The sequence below is a fragment of the Benincasa hispida genome, chromosome 1 (assembly GCF_027475165.1).
Source record: "Benincasa hispida cultivar pf3 chromosome 1, pf3_genome.v1.1, whole genome shotgun sequence".
Classification (NCBI taxonomy): Eukaryota; Viridiplantae; Streptophyta; class Magnoliopsida; order Cucurbitales; family Cucurbitaceae; genus Benincasa; species Benincasa hispida.
The window spans coordinates 27,991,977-28,005,380 of NC_143478.1; the positions used below are offsets into that span (position 1 = coordinate 27,991,977).

At 36.3% G+C, this 13,404-nt stretch overlaps 1 long non-coding RNA gene across 2 annotated transcripts; it reads right to left on the bottom strand.

Annotated features, from left to right (window-relative positions):
• Positions 1-1,782: 1,782 nt before the first annotated feature.
• LOC120086760 (uncharacterized) lies at positions 1,783-3,836 on the bottom strand. Of its 2 annotated transcripts, XR_005484319.2 has the most exons (3): positions 3,275-3,702; positions 3,115-3,181; positions 1,783-2,020 (listed from the first exon to the last, which is right to left on the bottom strand). It is a non-coding gene; the product is annotated as an uncharacterized LOC120086760 (long non-coding RNA). The 2 variants fall into 2 exon arrangements; XR_005484320.2 differs by lacking the exon at positions 3,115-3,181 and having other exon boundaries at positions 3,275-3,836.
• Between the last annotated feature and the right edge of the window lie 9,568 nt (positions 3,837-13,404).

Consider the following 13,404-nt stretch of genomic DNA (forward strand, 5'->3'; position numbering starts at 1 on the left):
ATCATTTGCAATTGTTTAAACAAACAAATAAATAAAAGGGTTATTGTTTGAAAGCAAGGAGAGATTGTTTGAACAAGAAAAAGGCGATAATAAAATACACTTTTGGTTATGAGGTTCTTAAAATTTTTATAATTAAAAAATTGGACAGAAATATAATGAAAAATGGAGGCCAGGTTAGCTTCCGGATAACTAACGCCTTTCCAAATGGAAAAGATTTTAACTACGTTGGAGGTGTTCAAATAACCTGGTAATCTAGATTATCTTACATAGTTGAAATTTTCTATGTTTATTGGGTTGAGTTAAGTTGTGGGTTGGTTAAAAAAAATTTAGATCGACCCAAACCCAACCTAAATTACATATATATATATCTTTATTAAAGTTAGATTACTTTGTATTGATTGAATTGTGGATTTTTAATATATATTTTTTAAAATTATTATGATATTTGTCTTTGCTTAAAATTTGCATTTGGTATTTAGCATTTGAATTTTATGAGATTTTAGTTACTATTTATATGTTGTATATAAATTTATATATTTTTTATTAAAAATAAAAAATAAGTTACAATCCGACAATCAAATTGGACAAAACCCTAATTTTAAGAGTTGGATTGGAAGTTTTATTTAGGTCATTTAGATTGTCAATCCAACCAACTCGAATTTTCGGTTTAGTTCAAAAAACATCCTCAATCCAACCCAATCCATGTACACCTTAACTTACATTGTTTGGTAACAAATTATTTAATGTGCAAATTTGCCAATCTCAAAATTATCATTCCATGTTAATATATTTTTTACTTCTATTTTCATATTTTAATTTATTCAATTTTTTTATAAAAACTATTTTTCTTAAATTTTTATTAAATAATGTAGATTAAATAAAATTAGTTGAAATTTAGTTCATATATAGTTTTAAATAAATATATTATAATATGTAAACTAATTATCATTTATCAATATGAAAATTAATTGAAACAGGAAGTGAGCTTTGATTCTAAACTACACTAATTTAATATTAGTATTAACTAGCTTTTTTAATTTCAAATTAAAATTTAGCAACACTATTTTAGTTCTGTTCGCAGCTTATTTTTTTTTGAAGAACAACTTATTTTTAAAGCTATGACAATCTCAAACTAAGCATAAAACAACTTTAAACATGGTTGAGTTTGAAAAGTTGGAACTTAAATACAATTTAAATTTAATTTCAAGAATTTTTCCTTTAAAAATTTTGTGTAATAAAGTGTTCTTTTTTGTGATGGAAGCACGGGGAAATTATAGTAGTAAATAAACAAACTAATGATAATGCAATCCCCGTGCCCTAATCTGAGGTAGAGAGAATAATATATATAGAAAGGACTGATACCAGGAGTCTAAAAACAATTGGATACAAAATAACAACAAATATAAGGACTGAAAGCTAAATAACATAAATCACTAATATATAATAGCATCCCCCGCAAGCTAGTGGTTCTTGTTAAGAACAGTGAGCTTGGTACAAACACCAATAAATTGAGAAGATGGTAATGCCTTTGTCATAATGTTCACGAGCTAGTCTTACGAAGGAATGAAGTGAAAGAGCAACTCTTCCACGAATAAAACGATCATCAGTTTGAATGTGCTACGTTTGATTGTGGAGAATAAGATTGGCACGATGTATGTGACACTCAAATTGTAACAATCCGACCCCTTAGGACTTAACTTAGGTCGTTACTAAAATACATGCATGCATGGAGCTTAAAACGACACTCTTTTATGGTGAAATAAATGCTAAATAGATAAGGGGAGTCCAAAAGTCCTCTATTAAATGCAAATATTAAAACAATGAAAGGGTACCCATAAATCATAAAGGTTAATAAATAAGTATGAAAAACAATTCTCAATAATAAGTTTCAAACATCAAACTGAAAATTTAGCAAAAACATGAAGGAAATCTAAGTCCTATGAGCGAAAGCATAAAAACTAGTCCCAGTTGCTCGATCACGGATTCCGCTTGTTATTCGCCGGTGCATCCCTACTCTTACCTGAAAGAGCAACATGAGAAAGAATGAGTATAAAATACTCGATAAGTAACTCCACCACTGAGGTCAGGCTAGACATCTGCTCTAGTCCTCATGGGACACATATACACATGAAACAAAAAGGAGACTGAGTTCTATCCTACTGTAGTTAAGTATACCACTACCTCTGGTGAATCCCGAAAGAAATACAATTTGGTGAATCTCGAAGGAGACACAAACTGGTGGATCCCGAAGGGAACACAAACTGGTGAATCCCGAAGGGAACACAAACTGGTGAATCCCGAAGGGAACACAAACTGGTGAATCCCGAAGGGAACACAAACTGGTGAATCCCGAAGGGAACACAAACTGGTGAATCCCGAAGGAAACACAAACTGGTGAATCCCGAAGGAAACACAAACTGGTGAATCCCGAAGGAAACACAAAATCTAATGGACATCTAACTAATCAGTAAGGACCCTTGCACAGTCTCAACAGCTATATAAATCTATGACATACATATATACCTCAACATCATGGCTCTACAACATACACATATACCTTAACATCATGGCTCTACAACATACACATATACCTCAACATCACCAGATCAAATACAACCATATGGAATCACATACCATCTCATGCTAGCATTCAAGTGTCCATGTGCACAAATAAATATTTCAGATCTCATACCAGAATATACATTGGTCATACTATACTATCAGTCTATCATGTTGTCATTCTGCCATAACATTCATTTATCATGCTAGCATACATCTAATGTCTGACCCGTGGACAGTTCCAGTAGTAAGATTACTTACCTTGAAGTCAAGTTCAGATATTAATCCAAGCTAATGCTCTCCAACAAAATAAATCTTAAATTAAGTCCCCTAATACAGACATAATACTAAATTTCAGTCTTTGGAATTAGGACACAACATACAAATTTAATCAGACGGTCACCAAAACTTACCCAAACGAAACTCGCAAGATTTCGACTCCAAAAATTTTCTCTCAGCAAAATTTAAAACTCATACCAAAACGCCAATCTGAATATGATTTTACTCCCAAATTAGTAACTTAATTTTTATAGGTACCTTTAACCCACTACTCACCCAAACTTAACAATTCCTGACGAAAAATCAATCTCCCAACGACCCCAAAATCCTCTGAATCTCGCTTCTGAAAGTCCAAACATAACGGATCTTAACCAAAATTATTCCAAAACAAACCACACTCAAACTTCTAGGAAAACAACTAAAACTAAAATCTTACTCAAAAGAGATGTGACAGCAACCGCGACGACGGTAGGAGCTGGGCGGCACCGGACGAAGAAGCGGCATTGGACGACTGGACGGATCAGCAATGGCACCGAACCCACGAACGACGGAGGACGCGCACGACCTTAGATCTGGCACCCGCGGACGGCTGAGAGTTGACGACGACCGACGCAGCGTGAGCGGAGGCGTACGAAACTCCAGTGCGAAGAGTCAGCGGCGAGGAGAGGCGTGGAAACGCGACTAAGAAGGGAGAGATCGCACAGTTTGGGTCGCCGATGCTCGCGGACGACACCGTTAGGCGAGGTGCGCAGAGGAGGTCGGTCGGGAGACGGCGTTGAGCGGCTTGAAGGGCGCGGCGGCTAGGGTTTATACGAAAATGGGGAGGGGCGGATTGTATAAAAGGAAGAAGAAGAAGAGGGAGATTTTGATTTTTATATAAAAAAAAATAATAATATTATTATCAAACTAACAAAAAAGGATATAAAATAAGCTTCCTTTTATTCCCTTCATTATTCCATTTTATTTCATTAACTTCCTTTCTTTCCCAAAAATGAAAATAAAACCTGCCAATACTTTCTAAATTGAACAATTTTGTAAGATCCAAAAATTAAATTCCAGCACTTACACTTGAACTCCAAAATTTCAAAAATGTCCTCCACTAACAAAAATGATTGAAATTACATTAATACGAAAGAAAAAAAAAGGGATGTTACACAAATGATCATATAGGAGAATAAGAGGGGGCACGGGACAACACACCAATTTCAAATAACACAGACTTGACCCGAATAAGTTCAGTTGTGGCATTCGACATTCCTCAATACTTCGATTCAACACTAGAGCGAAAAACAACATATTGTTTAGAAGATTTTGAGGAGATTAAATTAGAACCAAGAAGAATGCAAAATCCACTAGTGCTTCTACGATCATCCGGGCAATGAGCCCATCTACATCTGTGTAACGAGTGAGAGCCTGATGAAACTATTAAGTAAGATCTAAACCAAGTGAAGAAGAGCCTTTTAGGTACCTTAAGAGATGCTTGACACCCTGCATACGGGTTTTCATTGGAGCATTGAGAAATTGCCCAGGTTATTAATAGAATAACTGATGTTGGGTTTTGTTAGAGTGCAATACTGAAGAGCACCAACAAAACTATGATAAGTTGAGGGATCGTTGAAGGGTGATCCATCATTAAGGGACAATTGTTCACCAGCAACCATAGGCATTGCAATTGGTTTACAATCCACCATTGCTCGTTTCAAAAGATCTGAGATGGATTTGGATTGAGATAAATGCATCAAACTCGGTTAAGATAAAAAGTTAAATGGCCAAAAAATAAGAAATAGGGCTAAATCTTTAAGAGAGAAAGACACATTCAAAGTAGAGATAAAATATTGTATAAGAGAAGGCACATTACCACTAACTAAAATATCAACCACACAAATAAGAAAGATAACTATAAACTGCTCATCCTTGTAAATGAACACGGATGTATCCACCTTGGATCCACTAAAACCCCATCTGATCAAGCATGTGCTCAGCTTTGAAAACTAAACTCTTGGACTTTAATTAAAATCATACAGTGACTTATGTAATTTCAAGACATAGACATGATGGACTCACTAAGAAAGCTAGTAGGTTGTTTCATGAAAACCTCTTCTTATAGATCCCCATTTAGGAATGAATTTTGCACATCTAATTGATGCACATTAGGAATGAATTTTGCACATCTAATTGATGCATATGCTAATTATAGGAAACAACAAGAGAGAAAACTATTCGAATAGTTGCTGGTTTATAACCGAACTAAACAACTCAAAATAATCAATGCCAAAAACTTGAGAATAACCTGTGTTACAAGGCAAGCTTTATACCGTTCGACTTCACTATTGGGTTTGAGCTTTACTCTGAAACCTCATTTTCAATCTATGACCTTTCTATGCGGTGGCAAAGGAACCAGAGACCAAGTTTTGTTTCTCAACAAAGTTTCAATCTCATCAATCATATCTTGTTTCCAGCATGGGCCAGCAAGAGCAAGCTTGTAAGAGTACGATTCAAACGGAATAGAGGGAAAATAGGTGGTGGTGGAAAGAGCTTTAGGCTTGAAAATGCCAAGTTTAGATCTAGAAATCATGGGATGTTAATTGAAAAGGGGTAGTTAAAGAGCTGGGCAAGGAGATGGGTTATGAGCAGCTGACTCATTTTCAATAGAAAGGAATAGCTAAACCAATCCAGCTGGCTGGTCAATCTCAAAGATCTTATCAGCCAATAAACCAAAGACGGACAACCACGATCCTGACCTTACCAGCGCTGGAGGTTTACTAATAAATGAATCCCTAAAGCCCGCTTTCTTTTCTGATAAAATCAACCAAGCCTAACCAGTCACAATATGCAGTTGATATTGATTGAGTTTGAGGGACTTTTGTTGACTGAATCCATCCATAAACCTAGACCCCGACAACCTATGTGACCAAAGTGTCACGAAAACATCCAAAGGTCATTTTTAGGTTCTTAAGTCGGTGAGTAAAGAGGAGCACGTAGGAATGTTAACCACTACATAAATAAGCCACTTGTGGATGAGAGAAAAAGCGAGGGAATGAGAAGAAGGAGATAAGTTGTGAGTAAGACAGATGGACTTATGGGAATATGAGATTAATGGTAGGGAAGGAGAGGCAACTGGAGAAGAAGTGTTGGAATGGGAATATAGTGGTAGGTTAATGGCAGCTGAAGGTTGAGGAGTAGAAATAGGTAAAGTGGCAGTGGAGGGAGCAAGAATGGATGAAGAAAAGGGGAGAGATGTACCTGATGTTGGAGGATGAGCAACGGTGGTAGGCAAGGAAACTGATAGTACTATAATAGATGGAAGAGGAAGTAGAGAACAAAGTTCTAAAGTACCGTGTGAAAATGGAGAAGGTACACTCTGTGTAGGAGTAGAAAATGGAAAAGTAAACTCATTTACACGATGAGACATAAAAATTTTCCATTTGTTTTGTCAAGGCAGAGATATCCTTTATGAGAAGGACTATAACCAAGAAATGTACATTCACGTGATCCAAACTATAATTTATGATCATTAAAAGATCTAAGAAAGGGGAAGCAAGCACAACCAAAGTTAGTAATGTGTAATCGGGATGCTTTTGATAGAGTAAAAAATAAGGAGTCGAATTTGAGATTACAATGGAAGAAATCAAGTGAATAGCTGTTTGGAATGCATAAAACCAATGTTTCTTAGGAAGAGATGAGTGAGCCAAAAGAGAGAGACCAACTTCAACAACATGGAGGTTCTTTCTCTCAATTCTACCATTTTGCTGAGGAGTGTAAGGATAGGAGATACGGTGGTGAATACCATTTGATAAAAGAAGAGGAATTAAAGGCTTAAACTCAGTGCCTCCATCAGTTTGAAGAGTGAGAATTTTAAGATTAAATTGAGCTTCAATCGTTGGTTTGACTTTAGTAAAATAAGACAATGTTTCATCCTTAGTTTTAAGTAGATACAACCAGGTAAACTTGATGTAATCATCCATAAATAGTAGAAAATAATGAGCTCCATTGATTGACAAAACTGGACCCTAAATATCAAAGTACACAAGTTGACATCGCCGACTGGACTTAGACTTTGATAATGAAAGGGTAGCCTGTGACTCTTTGCCATTTGACAGATATTACAAAACAATGTATAGCTATTTGTACGAACTTTCAAATTACAATTACTCAAAACTAAATTAATTAAATACTGTGAAGGATGACAAAGACGATAATGCCAAAGAGATGAATCCTATAACATCGAGCCAAATAGAGTTGGATTGTTGATGTGGATAGAAGAAAGAGTAGCAGAGGTGGACAATCGGTAGAGACCAACACGAAGCTGTTCCTGAAGAAGAAGCTTCTTGGTAATTTGATCATTCACAAGAAAGTAAGAGGGATAAAATTTTAAAAAAGGCACAATTATCATAACACAACTTGGAAATACTTATGAGATCGTGAGATAAGGCAGGGGCATGTATAACAGTGTTTAAGTGAAGATCGATGGTTTTTTTTTGACACTTAATCTCAAATTAATTAAATAATATTTCGATGATAGTAAATGTGCTCTTATTCACTAATGATTTGAGTTTTTTTTTTTTTGAAGAGTTTATTATGTAGAGCTTGAGTTTGGAACTTATTACAATCTTTATCATAGTAGAACTTGCACTTGCCGAAGACTAAATGTAGTCTCGAGTTTGGGACGAACCAGTATATTTTTGGTATTGTTTTTTTTTTCTCTCCTCTTAATTTTTTTGATATTTTATAATCATTAACCGATTTTGACTCTAACCTATGGAAGTGGGAATTTTAGATATAATTTAGTCTATGCATTTAATTTATATCTTTGTATAAAATTTCAATTAGTGGTATCACAACTTTTGGTTCAGGAGTCATGAGATCATCAGAGCCAAGAGGTTTATAGGGAATCACGAGGTTTGATGGAAAAATTTTTGAGTATTGGAAGATGCAGGTAAGGATTTCTTGACTAACAAGAAATTGCATAAGACATTAAAGAAGAGACCGAAAGGGTTGTCAAATGAAGATTGGGAGAACCTAAATGAAGAAGTAGTTGCAATCATCAGGATGTGTCTTTTAATAAATATTGTTTGTCTTATAGTGAATGAGACCAATGCAATGAAGTTGATGGAAGTGCTTACAAATAGGTATGAGAAACCATCTGCCAATAGTAAGGTTTATCTTCTTAAGAAGTATTTCAACATGCAAATGGTTGAGAATGCTTCTGTTAATTCCTATATTAATGAGGTTACCACTTTAATTAATTAGTTAAAACGTGTTAAGATAAAATTTACTAAAGAGGTGTATGCTATTCAATTATTAATGTCTTTACCTGATAGTTGGAAGATCATGAAAACTGCAGTATCTAATTCAATTAAGGATAACACATTAAAGTTTTCAGGGATTTATGATTTAGTTATATATGAAGAAATTCTAAGAAGGACGGTAGTAAATAATCTGTTGTAGGTGTAGTTTTAGCCGTGACTAAAGGTAAATGCATGCTCATGCGTCATATAATATAAATGTTATAATATATGTTTGCATGCATTAATAACATAGTCATACATCATGTATATTATAAGAGTTATAATGTATAGTTTGGATGTATGTATGAATGTTATATTTTATTTTCATTACTTTAGTATATAATTATTATGTATGATAGTAATGAAAATTAAAATTCAGATTGCATGAAGCATGACACTACTTTAGGTAATGTTATAAATGTTATAATTTTAGTAAGTATGTCATTGTATGCAATATTTGCTTTTAATTTATTTCATTCAAATTTTATAATTGTTATAAATTTCAATGAAATTCAAAATTAAAATCAATAATAAAGAGTTGCATGCTAACTTAAGTTAAAATCATTTTTAAATAGTTTAAAATATGATTTACCTTAAACTTAAATTAACAATATTTCTAATAAGATTAGAAATAAGCTTAGTCTTTTTAATAAGTTTAATGGGGATTAATTAGTTTTCAATAAAAGATTGAAGTTGTAGCAAATGTATCTATAAGGGACCTTTGTCTAAGGTCAGTTCTGTCTAGGTTGAGGTATTTAAGTTGTCGAAAACGGAACACCCCTACCTGGAAATTTACCTGGAAAGTGAATTAGATAGATTTGCTACAAGCATGCAATTTTTTATTAAAGTTTATTAAAATGTTTAATGAACAATAATCAAAGTTGTTTAACTATCCAAAGTAAATGTTACTATTCGGAAAATTTAAACGATCACCTAGTAAAATAAAGTAACTATATTTTTCTAAGTTAAATTAACCTTAGGTAAAACAATCAGTGAGAGGAAAACGAGGTATACAATACTTCATTGTTCCTATCACGTTCATCCTTCAGACACCGTGAGACCTATACTCGACCTCGAGGCATATTTTCTTATGTCCCCCTAGGGGTGGTGTTTGTATAAGTCAATAACAAGGTGAATGGAGAGAGTGTTTATAGTAAGTGGGAGCAGGATGTGTGTCAACACATCCCACAGTCTTTCTCATTAGTTTGTAGAAAATTTTCATGCTCGGCTTTGAGACACTTGTGCTTGTGTTCCCTTAAGGATGGAATTTGCATGAATTTTTACTCAAAATCCAGAAATGGATAGGGTTGCTTTAGTTTTTGCCCCAATTGGTTTTTCCCTAAAGCTGACACATTGGGGGTGGAACTTTAGAATCTAAAATGAGAGATTACACTTACAAGAAATTGTTAAGTTAGTTAACAATTTATGGACCAAGCAATAGTGACTACGAATTATAGGAACAAAGAGTTGTTCTGTTGTAATTATTGGTTAAGATGATCTCATTTCAGTTACAATAACCAATTGAAGGAACTCTTAACGAAGAGCATCCATGAGCGCGTTTGGATCTTTCCTATTTCATTGTGACCGAAATTACCACACACACATTCTATCAAACAGTTATGTAATTTACACTAATTAACGACATGCTTTGATAAATAAAATACAAGGGATTAAGTTCACATACCAGTTGAAGACTCTCTTCACTTCGAACTGAACGCAGTGGAAACAACCTCTACATTTTCTATCGCCTAGCAAAACAGTTAGCTACAGCAGTACGTTTGCCTACACGAACGAAAACAACATGAACAAGCACGAGCAAGTAGGAGCGAGGACGACACCACCATTTAGAGCCCTTGGTATTCTCGGAGGGAGAATCCAAAGAGTGGCCTTTGTTGAATTTGGTAGAGGAAGAAGGAATGGGTTGATCGTGTAATGATAAGCAAGTTGGAGAAGGCTATCGTAGAGCGGGTGCTTGTCGTTTAGAGAAAGCTATATGATCGTGTAAGTTTTACTAAGCGATCGTCTAGTAATAGGTAAACGATTTTTTAAAAAACACGACACGCTAGGCGATCGTGTAGAAAAGCTAAGCGATCATTTAGACGCAAGTGTGCGATCGTTTAAGCGATGAAGTGATGATTTGCAGAAATACATGTCATCTTAGGCTTTTTACTTAGAATTATGAAGGTTGTTAGGCAGAATATGCGTTTATCATGATAGGAATTCAGAAGAATATGAGCTTGCGTCGATCAACATGTTGAATATCAGCTAACCCGTTATTTTGCATTAATTATGCGTTCAATGTTCGATTTTTGTAGCTAGTGCAAGAAATGAACGCAAATGCGAAAACTGGACCATCGCATAGATGACGGCATGCGGAAAAACACTCCATCGCAAGGCAAACGCATCGATCAACGCATGGATGTTGCGGTAATCAGCCGTATGTGTCCATCGCATAGGAGTTGCGCTCGTCAAGCGATTAGGGTCATCATGTAGAGTTGCAGTATTAAGCGAATACGGTCATTGAATGATTGCGGCTGCGGGACAACACAACTAATGGGATCAACGCATGGTAGGTGGTATGAACGCATCAATGCATCTACCTCGAGAAAATCCAAAGATGATGTTGACATTTCACCTACCACGCTGTTAGTGGCAGAGGTTCAGAAAAAACGAACGCACCGAATATCAGACTCAGAGCAGTCCAATTAATGCTGTCGGTGACCCAAGCTCTATAAATAGAGGCCGAAGAGCTAAAATTCAATCATCCGGAGATTATCCCTCAATCGGAGATTTTCTCCGTGATCCAGACAAAACGCGTGAGAAGATGGCTGAGAGTTCTTCACCTCTTTCATCCATTCCGAGTGACGATCGGAGCCTTCGACCAGATCTAGATCTCGAGAGAGTCAGCTCCTATGCCCATCCATGGTACCACCGACAGCCTTGACGCACATTCGCTGGGAGCAAATCTTTGCTTCCAGTCGGTCATTTCCTTCTTTTCTTTTCCTATATTGTATTGTATGACATTTTGAAGTAAGGAATTAATACAATCTGTCTTTGCTTCCAGTCGGTCATTTCCTTCTTTTCTTTTCCTATATTGTATTGTATGACATTTTGAAGTAAGGAATTAATACAATCTGTTTTCAATGCATTTCTTTGCTTCTTTTAACTTCATCTCATCTTCTTGCTTAGCATCTTTACTTTCATTGCAACACTTAGTGGGATTGCTTGGGTATTGCATACTTAGTCATATGGATTAGGGATATGAAGCATGTAGCAACCCACCAAGAGGTGTGCGTTGCGCGAGTGTGTGAGTAACCTTGTTTGCTTAGTGTGAAGCTGCTGCAATACTTGTCTATAGGCTAACGTATTGTTTGTCCATGAGTGAAGTCAACAATAATCAACTTCTCGGGAGGGTAAGTGGTTGGACGCATTAAGCAAGGTATGCGTTGTTCACTAGGGATAGTAATAATCTTGCGTTAACCAAGTTCATGCGTTTGTCTTGTCTTATGTTGTGCCCAACACTCCTTTAGAGCTACTCGAGAGAGAGTCTAAAGAAAGAACCTAATGACTCGAGAGAGCTAGGTTAGAATCTAGACTCGAGAGAGTAAGATTAGATCGGCATAAGCAAGAGATAGGGACTTAGAGATAAGCTCTGTTTTTCAACACTGTATCGCATGCACCCTAGGAATAGGAATGATGATATGTGGTCGCCTTGTTTGTGTATCATCGCATAGACAAGAATTAGAGGCTTATGTGTTGGCCCTATAGACACCTCTGCACATACATCGCATGCGTTCTAGCATTAGAAGCTGTAGCATTCGCACCGAGAGGTGGTTTACTATTGTATGAGTGTTGCATGATCGTATTAGTTTGCGTTGACTAGGGTTGCCCTTGCGGTCACTCTTAAAGATTGTAAAGAAAACATCTCCGCATTTTATCTATTTCCCATACATTTATTTCATGTCAAGGTTTGTCGCATCGCTACCTTTCATGCATAATTCTCATTGCGTTGTCTATTAGATAGGAGTAGGAGTAGGATTAACATAGCAACATCCCCTCCATTCTTTTATTTGCGGCGCCGCATGCACATCACCATAAACATATAGCTACAAGTCCCTGTGTCGACCTCATTACTCGAGAAACTTACGTTCATGTTATACTTGGCGTGAACGCAAGAAAACTTGTGGCAGGACGCATGATCATCGCATACATTTATTAACGCATATTCATTCCGACGTATGACCATCGACGCATGACTATCAATACATATCTTAGGAACACGCATCGCATACCACATCCAAGGGAAGTTGGTTGTCGAGTAAATTGACTTCCAATTTCCCGTCATCAAGTTTTTGACGCCTTTGCCGGGGACTTGGCAGCTAAATGTTTGTTAAGTTTTGTGTCTTTACGAGCAAAGTTTTTATCTTGGGAGTATTGCAGCTTGTGCGACCAGGTTGCAAACAATATTGAAGTGTAGGTGATGCGCTGAAAGCCAATGTTGACCCTAAGGTAGAAAGGCAATCAGTCGCAAAGGAGCTGAAGGTAGTTCTAAGCATGGTGGCCAATATGCGCCCAACAATTGCCGGAAGTTCCAATGGTCAGGGCAACTTGACCCAAACAGTTGAGAACCATCTCCTGCACGGAAGACTCTTTACGGTGAAAACACTCTTATTTTTCCAGGGACGTCTTCTACTCTATCATAGTATAGATTATTTTTTATTTTATTTTCATTGTTATTTTGGATATATGGCTGCTTCCTTGGTTGTGGTACGATTGCTCTTGTAGGTGCAACAATAAGTCTCCTCGGTTCGTAGTTCAACGGAAGAATTCCTCTCACTCTTCAACGCATGGCTTCAATCGCGTGGATTCCAACGCATGAGCGCATGCGTTGTTCTTCCTAAGGTCTTTTCTTGTTATCTTTATGCCTTATCCTTTTGAAATTCTCTTTTTCCCGATTGCGTTGTTTTGCGATGTTTCTATGATGGTACGTATAATTCATCGGGGTTTTCCAACACACGTGCTTGAGGCAAATCCTAAAAAATTGGAAGCTCATTCAAAATTGTGCCTTTTTGTAGGTTACCCCAAAGGAACGAGAGGTGGTTACTTCTATGATTCTATAGGTAATAAAATGTGTGTGTCAAAAATTGCTACATTTTTAGAAGAGGACCACATAAGGGAGCATAAACCCCGCAGTAAGACAGTGTTAAATGAACTTTCCAATGAAACTACTGAACCTTCAACAAGAGTTGTTGAAGAGCCAAATACTTCAACAAGAGTT